Source organism: Falco naumanni, chromosome 9 (genome assembly GCF_017639655.2).
Source record: "Falco naumanni isolate bFalNau1 chromosome 9, bFalNau1.pat, whole genome shotgun sequence".
Lineage (NCBI taxonomy): Eukaryota > Metazoa > Chordata > Aves > Falconiformes > Falconidae > Falco > Falco naumanni.
The window spans coordinates 14,361,773-14,376,538 of NC_054062.1; the positions used below are offsets into that span (position 1 = coordinate 14,361,773).

The 14,766-nt window shown below is 42.3% G+C and overlaps 1 protein-coding gene across 5 annotated transcripts in view; it reads right to left on the reverse strand.

Moving 5' to 3' along the window:
* Positions 1-14,766, reverse strand: part of SORBS1 (sorbin and SH3 domain containing 1) — a 173,116-nt gene that overhangs the window by 106,838 nt on the left and 51,512 nt on the right. For 2 of the 5 annotated variants that reach the window (XM_040607434.1, XM_040607432.1), the window contains exon 1: positions 8,471-8,638. The exons of the other annotated variants lie outside the window; for them this stretch is intronic. The gene's annotated coding sequence lies outside the window, so the exon portion shown is untranslated. Of the gene's footprint in view, positions 1-8,470; positions 8,639-14,766 lie in introns of those variants that run through there. 5 annotated transcript variants of the gene reach the window in all.

Sequence of the window (14,766 nt, forward strand, 5' to 3'; positions counted from 1 at the left end):
TATCAGGCATTGAGACAGTTACCTCTGTGGTCAACGGTGAACAACAAGGGCTTTGAGAAGACAAGCCACCCTGTTCTAAGACAAGCATGTAAGCTGGAATGAATCACATGGCAGTGCTTCTCCCTCTCACTATGGAAAGCGCCTCAAAACCTAGTTTTTACACAGAGGAGTGAGCTGTACTTCCCCTAGGAAACACAGCAATAAATCCTCTGTCACAGCCTCGGGCGACAATGGCCAAGATAGTGGCAACTAGCTAGATGTAGATCACAGCACGCAGGCAGTATGCCCATTTGCAGGGCTGCTCTCTTTCCCTGCTATGTGGACATGCTTAATCCTTTACAAAAAGAAAAGGAACAACTGGCACTAAACAGCCACGTAGATTTCTTTTCCCACCAGAACAGTATATATGTAGTTAGGTAGCATCAGCTCGTAATAGTCTTAAAGCTGTGGGTTTGAAAGTTCTGGTTTGTGTTTTGGCAGAGAGGCTGTTTGAAACCAACCACACTTGGTGCAAATACCACAGTTGAAGGTGTCAATTCCCGACTGGAAATGTGGTTGTACTTAAACATAGACCAGGCTATGTTGGAATATTTGGGATCCCACGGCATTAACTAATCCAATGCCCGATGGCACGGTTCCTTGGTGAAAGTGGTAGGTCTGGAACACTAGAACAGCAGTTTCATAACACTGTTACCCCTTCACCCTCCCAAGGGTCCCATGGAGGCTGTGGGGCTGAGCAGCCAAACGAGACTCAAGCCCTGGCACTCCTCTCTCTGCTCTGGCACAGACGGGGCCAGGGCCCTTTTCTTAAAAGCTGGGTTGGGGTCTAGGTTCCTCAGAGGCAGCCTGCGCCCGGGCTGCAGCCAGAGTCCTGAGGGTGCTTATTCATCACTGGTGGTCTCTGGATGCAACCTCTTTGGAGTACTGGGGGATCTGGACAACTGTACGAATTACAAAATATTGTAGCCAATACAGCGTAATGCATTTAAACATAAGCTGCTTAACATATGCTGCACTGGGCATCAGAGATACTAAGGAGTGCTCTCAGCCAGCTACAAGGTTACAGGAAAAGTGCCGATTTACTCCTTTCCGGCCTGCCTTACTGCTCCTGGGCTAACAAACCCCAGTTACTTTTCCAATTGTAAATCAGGTTGCATTCCAGCAACAGTCAGTATTACGAGCTGTATTTAATAATCTGTTTTGGCAGATCCTGTTTATTCCAATGCTGACAGGAACAAAGCCACCTACCAAGAAAAGGAATACAGGTTAAGTCCATGAAAGATTTATGTACATTATTGATCATTCAAATCCGGAGACAGCACTAAGGAATGAAAACGGAATGAGAGGTTTCCTGAAGTAACATTTTAGATCACAATCATTTTTGCACTACACTCATCTGTTGAAAGAGATGGCAAAAGCCCAACGCCTCAGGATAACCCCTTCACTTTCACAGAATAACCATGCTGTATTCTTTATTTAGGACCCGATTTTGCAATTTTGCACACAAACAGCCTTTTCATGAGCAAGTCTGTTGACAGCAAGGCAGTTGCTCACACAGGCAGGGATTTCTCATGCAAGCAAGGGTTTGCAGGCATCCACTAGTATACATTTGTATGTTCCTAATTAAATTGACACTTATTGTTGTGGTCTCTTAATTTATCTAACAACCATTTCAGCACACGTAACAAGAACACCCTTAAAATAAATTTTTATTTTTACTTCTGTTAGCGCTTTCAATACAAATTGAGCCACGTTATCCCGAGCTACAGGGTGTGGTATTAATTTGAGCTCCAGAGTGTCAACAGGAGAAAAGGCAGTTCATCGTGGTTAGCAAAACGCTCCATTATCAGTCTGCAAGATACATGTGGCATTTAGAAGACAGTGATCCTCATACCCTTGTGAACTTTTGCAAGAGTCTGTTACAAAATGCCATGAGCAACTGATAGATCGTGGTAGCGTTGGGACAGAAAGAATCTGGCTCCCATCAACAGTCTTGTGACCTGCAGTATGGTTAACACAGGACCAAACACCCTCCTACAGTGATGCAGCCCTGCACATCAGAAGTCCACACGATGCCCGGGGCTCTTAAATTCACGACCGATACATTGCTTGTCTTAATAAAACTAAATTACTGGATCTGGGGATATTTCTCAGAAAAATATAAAATGCCATAAAAAATTTTCCCTGATCAGCAGACAAATTAGTTCAAGTTAATGATGCGAGCTGACACTTACATAGCGCTGGACGTCTTCAAATGGCTGTGCAAACATTAAATTAGCTTCGCTGCATTGATATGAAGTAGGTGTGTGCTATTAGGCTTACTGAAGAAACAAAGAAGCACAAACTGAATTTTTTTAAAGGTTTCTATGTTCATTTTATTTTACTTCCACCGATATCAACAGAACAATTGTCAGGGCCAGATCTGCATGGGGTCTCATTTGCTCCCTTCTAGCAGGGCAAACCCCCCAGTTTTAAGTATCTTGACCTTGCCAGGCAGTGTAATGAAGCCGTAGTGAAAATAAGAATTGGGAATCATCAGCTTGAATGGGAATGGACTTACCCAAGCACTGTGTGCTTTTGAAAATCCTGCCCACAACAGTAAGATGATTTGACCAACATGACACAACAGGCTTGTGACAGAGCCAGTACGACAAATCAGTTTGTATGGCATTAGTCAGCACTAGACCAAACCAGCCCCTCCAAACAGGTTTCTAGCATGGAAGAGGGCTCCATCACACAGAAAACTTTACATTATTTTAAAGGATATTTTAAACGTATAAATGGGTGCAAAGCGTTTGATCTGATAGTTCTGCTGACCATCCATTCCTAACCTGCTCAAAAGTTCTTGCTGCCTCTACTAGGCAACTTTAAGGGGAAAAGATAGATCTCCAGTGGGTGCGCACTGTTAAATGAAGGTGATAGCAACCAAGCTATTTCATTAATGTGTGTCTGAAAGATGGACAAAGGCAAAAAGGCTGAAGGAGTCTTGTAGAAATAAGAACCCAGAAAAGGATCCTGGCCAAGAAGATGGGCCTGGATGGAGGACCGAGGCTAGCTACTCTTGCTGGCTGCAAACACAATGCATTCACTGTATATAGATACTTATTTTCACTAACTTCCAGCGTTACTAAGGCTGAGAGATGCCCTGTCTGTGAGTCTATGACTTAGGACTGAAATGCTGTTTCAAGAAAACCACCCAAGATTGTTTAAAACTCCAGGAGTTCAGTAAGTTGTTCCCTCCATCCTCCCCCTCCACCCCCAACCAACAGTTACACTTTAACCATGTATGGAAGAGATTTCAGAGGTCTGAGTCATTAAAACCTACAGAGAATAAAAGAACTTGGCAAATATGAAAGAAAAGCATTTTAAATGGCTCTGAAATGGGCTGCTCCCCCTTGCTACTGAAGATGAGATAGATGAGTTGCCATTTATGTGTAGGAGCTGACAATTTGGGGTTTTGGAAAAATCTATAAACTTAATTACATGCAATATGCCCCAAAAATGGTTCAAATACAGATTACCATGTCAAAAACTGTGGGAAGCCTTTTGATTCAAAAAAAAAAAAAAAAAAGGAAGAAGAAGAAACCAACATATAAAGTAGTAGTCTTGTGTGTGTTATCTGCAGACAAACTTCCTGCCAAATATGCTTGTCCTTGCCAAAAACGATGGTATTTTTGGAAAGTTTCTTATTTACAATCCTTCAGTGTGCATGAAACAGTGAGGTTTTGCCATTTTTCAGAGTGGCTGATCACACAAAAAAGCTCTAACGCAATTTAGAGTTACAATCTCCTCTCACAGCACATGTTACTGGGGAGAACTTTACAGCAGTCTTCCTCTTCCCCATAAGAAACAGACATTTCAGGAAAGAAAAAAAAACCAAAAAAACCAAAAAAACCAAAAACAAACCTCAAACAACAACAAACCCCAAATATCCCCACAACACTTTGAGGAAAGATTCAGGATACAGGAAATGTTGTGTAGAAGCTGACACAACAATAAGACATTACTCCTAGGCACGTGGAATTCACCATGGACAACATCCTGCTCCTGGTAATACTGCAAGAAGCAAACAGAATTCATGAATATGGAGGTCATTGTTCCACAACCACCACGCCATATTTTTAGAAAACTTGTATCCACACATCTACCAGATCTGCCTTTATGAAAAACAGATTTTATGATGACAACTTTCAAACCTTTTAGGATGTTCCCATTCAGACTGTTGCTAATTAATCACAATTCAGTGCAATGTTTCCTCCGTGAAGATAATTCAGAGGGACTCAGATTCTCAAAGAGCTCATTGAGGAATTAAGATTCAGGAAATCTGAGCTTTATTCCCAGCCTTCTGCAACCACTGCACTACAGAGCAGTCTCTCATTTTCTCAATTAAAAAACAGAACTAAAACCACCAGTCTCCTTCTCAAGCACTTAAAAAAAAATGATCAATACTCTATAAAAGCTTTGCACTTGTATCACATGTTAAGTACTCAGTCCCTCCACCCCAAAACAGCCAGATTTTCACATTTATTTGCTGTATTCCCCTGGAATATTCCAACTATCTATGCCAATCAACCACAGTAGCATTACTCAAGAGCAGAGACTTCACTTACTCCGGAGTCAATCCAGAATAACTGATTTCAGGTGCAGTTACCCCAGATCTCAGTTCTGTTGCTGTAAATCCAATTTATGGTCCTTGTCATGGAATCTGATTCATGCCAGTTCAGCCATAAAGATCCCAACCAAAAAGAGTGCCTTAGTCTGCCCAATCACACACACACAAAAAAATTTAAAAAAAAAAATATGGGGATAATGCAGAGACTGACGGGTCCAAAATGATTCCTATGCCATTTAATTTCTGATGGCATTGCTGATGATTCCTTTACTTCTACAAATCCCACCTTCCCTCCTACCCCAGCCATTCCCTAAATCACAACACGAATAAATTGGAAGAACATGAATACCGAGTACATTGAAAGAAAGACCCCCTGTACCTTTTAATTGTGTCATGGATGACAGTCTTTCTATGAATAGTATGCACAAGAAAGTATATCATTACAGATAATTAGTACTCTATTTGTCATAGAATACATTCATTTCATATAATCTTTAAAGAATCACACATCACGCAGAAAGTCATATCTAAACAATACTCCCTACAAATCTTTTCACATTTTACTTGCTGTCCCTTACTCATTAATGAGGACCTAAATTTGCTGTTTAGCCATTTTTCTTTTTTTTTTTTTACTCCAACATCAGAATCAGCAGAGTTGCAAATTATTTTCTCACAGAAAATATCAGGGCATTGAATGAGAACGAAGACTCTGCAGAATTGTCCGACAGTGAGCTGCAAAACAGGTTAGCAAAGACTGAGTGCCAAAAGCTTCTCGTAACCTGGCAAAATGATGAGGGGCAGACAAAAAAGAAACAGGCTTTAGAGTTTATTCTCTGTGAAAATTAAGTGGGTCTTATGAGCCCTGGGAGCTCAGAATGCCCAGCTGTGGGAATTCAGAAATTAATCAAGTCCAGGGCTGGGTGGAGTTTCTCGTACAGCAGGACAAGATGTTGAGTTGTGTGCTTTTGGCCCTGGGGGATCTACAACATACAGAGCCAGCGGATTTTAACGGAATCTAAAAATAATGTAAAAAGTTACATTAAAGGATATTAATGTGCTAAATATTACTGCAGCTTGCCTAGTAGGGGATATCAACATGTAAATCTCTGCTTCCCTCCATTCAGATATTACCAGAACTTACAATCAAAAGTAAGAGACAAGTATCTCACTTCCGTGGATTAATTGGAGTAAGGCGAACAGGCATGCTCTACGTGAGAGATGTGACTCTTTCTTAATAAAGCTTTCATTAGATCTTGCATTCATCATATACCTTTTGTATGGACAAATAGAGAGGATGCAGTTACCTGAAATAATTGGTTTTCATATTTCAGTATTATCTAAAGGTCCTGTCAAATCCTACCTGTAATGTTCTAGGTGTGCATAAGACTATGGTCCTTATCAGACTAGTTCACAGCCAAGACAGACAAACACAGCATTATTATATTCACAGGTGGGGAAACTTAATGCAGACAGATCAAATAACATACTAGAGATCACACAGTGCATGCCACAGAGTTAAGTATTAAACTTACTCCTCCTAGCAAGCCCCAGTTCCCTGCCAAAGCTCATTTCCATCTGCCACAGGGCAGGCCGGATAAGGCTGCTGTGCCCGCATCTAGGCATTTCTCTCTCTCTTGTTGGCCATGGACTATAGGCGTGCAAGACAGTAAACGATCGTATGAAGGTCATATAGAGAGGCTATTTTGTGTAAGGGGAGATCATTCAGTCACCTCAAAGGAGTCCCACAAGAGGCATCTCTAGGAGCAGCAGGAAGCTCTCTAGTAGGTGCTTTAAAAGCTATCAACCATGCTCGGGGTTCTGGCTCTTCCTCTAAGTGACTGCTTCCACTGAGCCGTCTGCCTCAGGAAGCTATGGAAGAACAAACTTGGTCATTTAAATTTCAAGGAAAGCATCTGGAAAAGCTTAACAGGAAACTGAGGCACGGTGCTCAGCACAGTTCACCTCCCTGAGCTCAGACCATTAACAGCCATCTGCAGCCAGTGATGGAAGAACTGGGAAGGTACACATGGGTGCCCGAGATGGCCTCGCAGAGTGGGACTCCTCTTTGCTTGGGAGCAGCAGCAGCAGGCAGCCCTTTATTTGCAGCAATATAAAATATAGCTCCAGCCTTTTGGAACAACTGTAAGTTACTAGGCAAGAAGATGAATACCTGAAGGAAATATTCAAGTCCACCATGAGAGAGAGACAGGGTTACTATCTTCAGCTATCACCCACATCTACATAAATCAAAAAGCGTTTTTTAAATGACCGTGCAGTTATTGTAACCTCTGTCTGCTGAATTCAAACCTGGTTTTCCCAACCAGAACAGACAGGGTCATAGCCTGGAGCTGTGTCAGAATAAAACCTGGATTAGCTGCAGTTTTAATTTCTCAAACCAAAGCCTACAGAAGAACTCCGGTACCTAACAGTTGCTGGGCTGCTCTACACAACACAGGCTCCCTGTGGCCGTGGAAGTGCCCAGAGTAGCCATACCCCATTTTGGGGAAGCATGGGGTATTTGCTGCCATGCAAAACTCAGGTGAGGTGAATATTGCAAGGACAGGTGCAGGTGATGACTGGAGTAGAGTAAAACTGGAAAGTGAGAGTGAATATCCTGCCCAGGCATCAGCCACAATGCTTGTCTCGAGGTCCAAGCATCTGCACGCTCACAGAGACTGGAACTTTTAAAATGAAAGGAATTCTCCCATATTTATGCCAGCATAACCAAGAAAGACCTAACCCTAGGTCTCACTTAAAATGTTTTAACTGTGCTACTAATTATTGAGTCAAATCAAGTTTGAGTCTGGCCCTAAATGGTTCCAGATGCAGCAGAGAAATCTAGAACCAAACCCAAATTTTAAATTTCTAAGGCTTAATGTCAGCCTCAATTTTATGTTAAATTAAGACAATACTTTCAAATTAATTAAGTTATTAGGAAGGCTTAAAGTTTACTTTACTTACTCCAGTTTTAGTAAAAAAATCCTCAACTTGAATTTGCAGTTAGACACATGGTACCTCTTTTACTCTTGTTTCAGGATGTGCATTTGGGGAAATTTAACAGGCAAGAATGCCTAGCTGAGAATGGAATCAATCAGGAATGCAGTTACAACAGAAAGAATTTCAGCAGACCATAAAAAAGAAAGAGAAGAAAAAAGAAAACCCTGCTACAAGAATAGTCCAGCAAAATGCAACTGTAGTGCGTCTGGGCTGCTTCCCAGCACTCCAGAGGGAATTCTGCTATTTGCTGAGTTTAGTGAATGTAATCTAGTGCCGAAGGAAAACCGGGGGGGGGGGGGGGGGGGGGGGGGGCGGCGGGGGGGAATGCCACTGCTTTCACCATTTTCTCAGTCCTGCTTCGTATGAGAAAGTATACAAAAGACAGAGAAATTATTGTATTACTGTGAAAGCGGACAGAAACTTGCAAAGCAGATGTTCTCAGCACACATAAAAGGGACTGATTAGACGTTGAATAAAACTAAACAGCCAAGGAGCGGGGAACAGTCACTCAGCAGACAGACAGAAATCAAGAAATAGGGGACTCAAAAAGTAGTTTGGAAACAACATCTGTAGCCATAAGTAAGTCTCATGTTGTTACACAGGGAAAGAGAACCAGTGCCTTCCACTGTACATCATACACGACACCATTTGAGCTACTTTCCTCCAGCAATCTCAGTATGCAACTTTAGGGAATTAGTAACTCATTCAGAAGAGATAGAAACAGTTAACAGGAAACGTAAAATGAAGTAATTCAAACAGAATCTACTTCCAAAACCAACAAATACTCCACAAGTTATTTATAGTGGAAAATTTAGAAAAGATCAGAAAGGTCTTAAATCTTCCGAGGTTTTAAATACTTACTTCTTGCAGCCAAAATCACATCAGTTGAATATCCAGGAAAATTTTAAAAAGCTTGCATTAAGCAGCTTAACTAGCTGAGAACATGATGTAGCCTTTCCTTTGGACCGTCCAGCCATAGGCAGTCACTCATTCAACAGAAGCAGAGCGTGATACTGTAGTGCAGCCTGCTACGTCGGGATGCCAAGGAGGGGGAGGGAGGGGAAAGCCCTTCCCCAAAGATTTTAGTTCAGCCCACTCATTAAAATATAGAGTGGAAACAGCTGCCGTAGAAAGGAAGAGGATGTCCAAGCAGTTTTTGATTAAGTTTCTTAGGTGTAAAATGTTTCTGTTCTGGAATGTCAGTAAGAAAAACAAATTTTCTTCTGAATTTCATTCTTCCTCTGCCTTGCTCTTAGAGAAACTGGCTCTAACTCAGCTCAGAAACAAGTATAGCGTAGAGATAGTCAGCCCTCTGTTCTCAAAATCATTACATCTCACTAGGGGAAAACAGATCCCTAAAATATCCTCCCCCTTCTCCCTGCAAAGACTAGTACAACTACGCTTTAAAATGCTGCAATCTTCCAGTACTGTAATACTCAATTCACCTCCAACGACTGCCCGCCAAGAAGTCCCAAGCAGACAACAAATCCTAGCTCACAGCCTGCAACGTCTAGAATTGCTGGCATACGTCTTACAGATGATCACCTCACAGGTAAAACTGGGTAAGGACAGAGGCGGGGGGCAGAACAAGGAAAGTTCCTCCACTTTTGACATGGACACACTGAATAAATGAGTATTTCTGAGCCTGAGGAAGTGCTGGCGAGGGGGGAGGAGAGAGCTCTATTAAACCCTGAAAGGCACCAAAAATGCTCATCGGGGAACAGCAGCTCATTCCTTCTGGTAACACAAGAACTAAGGGGCACCGGAAGAAATCTTTAGGCAGAAGTTTTAATACAAACAAAAGGAAGTACTTTTTCACATCATACATCATTGGATTACAGAGCTCATTGCCCCAGGATCTTGTGGAGATCCACTGTGTGAGCAAGCTCATAAACTGAAAGAACAGTCCTAAGCTAAAACTCTTAGCTTAGGAAGTTATTAAACACTAGTTACTAGAAGGTGTGGATGCCCCAGGTGAAACAGCAATTTACATCTGCCCTCTACATTAACCCTTCCCCTAAGCCCATGACACAGACCGCTGCCAGAGCAGCAAGCTGTGTTAGAAGGATCTCTGAGCCACAGCTGTGCCTGTTCTTACCTCCCCCTTTACCTAATGTTCACAACAGTCCTTCACCAGAAGCTGGATTATTAGGTCCGTTTCACAGGTGGGGCAGCACAGCTCTTCGGAAATGCTGACTAGTAACCACAACTCCACAGTTAGGTACTACCCTGAAAAGTCATCCCCAAGTGCCTTTGCACCTCTCAAGGGCAGTGCCTGAGGTGGCCTGACTTCCAAACCCCTGCACCTGGGACTCTTCACTGCTCTCCGGCCTAACAACTTCCATAAGCGAAGGTACTCACCAACAGGAATTTTCCCATTTCTCAACAATTTCAGCAGCTATTACTCCCATTTTCTGCTCTCTCTCCCTTTGACTACAGTTACAAAACCTAATGCATTCTGATAGTGAAATCCTATTGTAGCAAAGCTATTCTAAATACATACGTGCTTTTTATATATTGTCAAATAGCACTTTTCAATGTCAGGCAAGTAGGTTATCGTTGGGTAATGGCTGTTCTTATAGCAGCAACTACCAAATAGTTTGTGCAATCAAGGTTGTGGGGTGCTTTTTTCTAATAAGAGACACACTTTAAAAATACCCTTCTTGTGGCCAAGCATTTACCATGTGGTAAGAGACATAACTGCCCACTGGCCCTGCTGGCTCAACAGCTGGTCTTAATTAATATCGAGAAACAAGATACTTCTATGCAAAATAAGCAAATTGACTTGAGATCTTTTTCAGATCAGGTCTGAGAAAAGCAGCCACAAACTCTGCTTCTCTTCTCTGGTCTTAATTTTAAACAGGGGCTTCATAGCTGTTTGTCCGTCTGTGTGTGTTTAATGTTTCCTGGAGGCCTGCAAAGGCATGCAAAATATTTTAGTTCAGGGCCTCTTTATGGTTGTAATAGGAAATAGATGTTGCCCTTCAAGAGATGGTCTCGTATGGAAACAGACATTATCTGACTGACAGCAGTCTTCAGTGTTTATTTCAAAGGGAAGGAAAGGACAGATAAATATTTACTGCTTTCCGTCCACAACATAAATACAGATGCTGTCTATTTTAGTTTACTTCTTGTCTAAGTAATGCAGGTTAAGGACTGGTACTGTTCCCTTTGACAGAATTGTTCTTCACATTAAAAAGAAATTTCTGATGCCATCTTTGCCAGGTAGTTCTTTCAAGCTGCTGAAGACCCTCACCAAGAGAAAGCTGGTTTCTGAACCTGGGCTGGTCAAAGCTTTAGGTTTGCACAAGTCGTGTGGTCACCAGGAACCAGCAAACCACAGGCTTTTGGTCTACCCGAGAAAATGCCTGTTTCCTGTCCAAGGCTGCACACCTACACTGAGATACCCTTTGGGGAAAATTTCAAGTGTTTCAGTGCTAACAGGTTGAAAAATGGTGAAGATATAAATGTAAACAAGGCTTCGCTTCTTACTCCTATCCCCTCTCACTTCACCCAACCAGAAGAGTATGTACCATCCCCTCCCCAGCAGGGCAGGGGGTGATGGAACAAGAACAGATGTTCTCTACCCTCCCACACAGGCCCTAATCAATAACCTTCATGTCCTGATCTTTGACGAATTCAGGGCAGCAATCTGGGATCCCCATTTCCTGACAGATCCATCCTTTCTCTCTTTCATTTTACCATGTACCTACTGCTAGAGAACCAGCAGAATTAAAAATAACTTTGGGACAATTTGCCTTTTCTAGATGCAGTCTTACCCTCCTTTCTTCGAGGCTTGACTAAAGCTGATGAGATCTCTCTTCCCCATTCCTTCTTTGCCTCTTTTAATTAAAAGTTGCATGGTAAATCAAGAGGAATCAAGAGGGGCTTAGAGGAAATCTCATTATCTTCATTTAGTTGCAACTACACCTCTTAAGTCAGAAGACATTAAGGAAATCACTGATGGAGTAACTCATGTAGGTGCAACGTGGTGGGATGTTGGTTATCGAAACAACAGCCAAGGTGCAATCAGATACTCTGCTCAGCAGCTGAATGAGAGATCGATACGCTGGTGGGACATGTTCTGGGATGTGTCTGTGCCCACAGGCATTCCTCTTTGTACAGCAGCTCCACCAAAATCTCCTAAAATAAGCAGACTGGTGACAATAACTGGATAGGAAGTCCCTTAGGTGCTAAGAGAGGGAGATGGAGGTTCAATAAGTGGAGTTTTCCTCTGAACAAGTGCCTCCGCACAAAGCCTTCAAACACAAGTGTTTTTACAGATCAGGAAAGTCACTACAGTGTTTGAAGGTGCAACTGGATAGCCTCCAGCACACCCAGCTGACGAGAGTTACACCTGCATTTTGAGCTGAAACAGCATAACAATTTATTGCAGCAACTGTAATCCAACAAGATTTTCTGTGCAGTTCCTCAAAGTTTTCACCCTGTCTTATTTATTTATTTATTTATTTATCAGGTTTGGGAAAACAGTGAGTTTCTCCCAATTCTGTTTCCTCCTTACCCTCTTCTCCATTGAATGGAGTGAAGAAATGAAAAGGAAAGGAGAGCAAACATATTTAGGTTAGAGAAGGAGAAACACAAAGAATGGGAGAACAATTTTTCAAGGAAAGGAAGGGATTTCAAAGCTGAAAGTGAAAAACTTTTCATCTTGTTCTGCAAACATAATGCAGTTAATTCTGCCATTAAAACTTAAGCTCTTTTGACACATTTTGTTTTACAGTTTTCATCAGCAATTGTTTCTTTCTGGAAACATTCATAATTATTTCAAATTCAATATTGAGAGGGAGAGAGGAATTGCAATACAAATGGACTGGATGCCTAAATGTATCAAAACAACAACTTTTTTGGGATGGCCTACAGTGTATTACTAGTGATGTTATTACATTTGGAAAAATTGCAGCAATCTTATTAATACCCAGATTATTAACTTTGGCTTTAAGACCATCATTTCTGTAACATAATCAGGGGGTTATAGGATCTTTCCCAAATTCTGCCACACTTGACTCTTTCAGGCCATTTCTACAGTCTACCCTGAAAAACAGCTTTGCGTTTTCACAGAGATAAAGATCACTGAAAAGCTGCCAGTGGACAACATCTGTCCTGACTGCTATCTCATCTCAAACCCCTACAAGGTAACACAGGGCTACTGCTCCTTTAACCAGCACCTGTGAGCAGATCAGAGCCTCAGAAATCACACACAGCCCTCAACTGTAAGTGCAGTATTTTTGGACAAGCTTTCAGCTCCCACTTTCAGCCTAACACGTACTAACAAATTCTTTTTAAAAAATAAGCACTTTCTCAACAGAGACCAGCAAGTTGCCCATACCCAGCATTTTTCATGACCATGGAAGATAAGGTTCATTTCTACTGAGGTCACCACAAACTGCCAGGCTTACGATGAAGTCCCATGGGGTATTTTAATATCCAACCTGAGCACAGAAGGCTCAAATGTCTCAGGACCCATTTAAAAAAAAAAAAAAAAAAAAAAAAGCACACACTTTATGGAACCAAACCAAGATTGTCCTAATTCAGAAATCTGCAGGCTGAGGTGACATGATGAAGCATCAGAGGTGCTGAGCAGAACCTCGGCAGCCTCAATCTGTTCTTTGGAGAGTGAAGCCTCTCCCTCCCAGCTGACTCCCTCCACCCCCTGAAAGCACTCTGCTTCGGGAGTGGCTTTTCTCACCAGGGAAGCGAAACCTTCTTTTAATGTGGCTGATGGAAAGTTTTGTTGGTTTCCTTTCTCTGGCCCACCTAGGCTGGAAAAAAACATTAGTCCCAACCAAAATGCAGTATAACAATTCTGCCCATCTGTGGACAGTTCTTTTCAGCTGGCAAGGAAGCAATCCCACAACTGCAATTTCTTGTGGCTTATTACGGGAATGGCGGTGTAGCACAACCGCAGAAAGAGCTGTACTGGAATGGTTGGAGCACAGTTATTGCAGACCACTTCAAGATGCTTTCATACAAACAAAGGTTTTCTAAAAACAGGGATTAGATCAATTCTAGGGCAATTTTGGTCTCTAAGTGTAGGAAGGACTTCCTATAAATGCCAAGAGTTATAGAGACAGCTGGATATACAGGATGAATTTTATTCCAACTTCTCTTTAACGTTACACCATGGGATATGGAAACTGAGCTGTGGCTATAAGCAGTACAATCCCCAGGCATAACAAATGGATTTATTTCTGATCCAAAATCTGCTATCAGTAACATGAATCCTGTTACTGCTTTCACTGGGCTTTGGATCAGCATCCCATGAGCAACGTGGAAAGTCCAAAGCACCCTGTTCTGGTCTAGGTCAGAGGCAGTGTACCACCCACAGACACTCCAAATTCCCACTTTTCTACACTAGAGAGGTGTCTCAGCCACAGAGCTGCAGGCTGGATCCTCCCTCTGCCTCTTTCTCGGACTTACCACCAACTCTGGCTCCTTTTCTCTCCTGTTTTTCACTGCAGCCCTGGTGGTACCTTGCATGCAGCATAGCTGCTGCTTCTTCCCTCTTGCTGAAGCTTATTTCTGAAATGCCTCCTTGGAGCAGATGTTTCCCATGTGTCCCACCCTTTACTTTCTTCCCCACCCCCACTTGTTCCAATGCAAGTAATTATTTATCGCCTTGATCTTTCAGATGCAACCCTAAAATAGTGCAAGCATCCCTCAGTCAACCTGCCCAGCTTGGTTCTGGGGCAGGCAAACACCAGCAGTTTATGCCTTTCCCCCATGATAATACATGGGAGGGGGGAGAAAAAAAAAAAAAAAAAAAAAAGAAGCTTTAACCTTGGCACAGCCTTTGGTTCCCATTTCACCTTCAGACCATCAGCTTTGGCTTTAGCATTTTTTGGTTTTCTTCCAGGGACAACGTTTTATTTCTTGGAAATATTTTGTTAAGCAGGATTAATATCTGCATCATTTGCCACTTCCCCTTCTACCTCACCCCCATTTTCTAGCTGCCACTAAAGTCTTAAGTTTATAGATACTTCACAGGTCCCCTCCCCCTTCTCTGTGACATTTCCCTCTCTCCAGCTGTCTTCCCTTGGCACCCAGCGTCTGCAGCAGCAGTAGACTTTTTCACAAATTACCTTTGCTCTGCTTCATGTTTCCGTGAAAACTGGTTTCAATAACAGGCCAATTCAAGC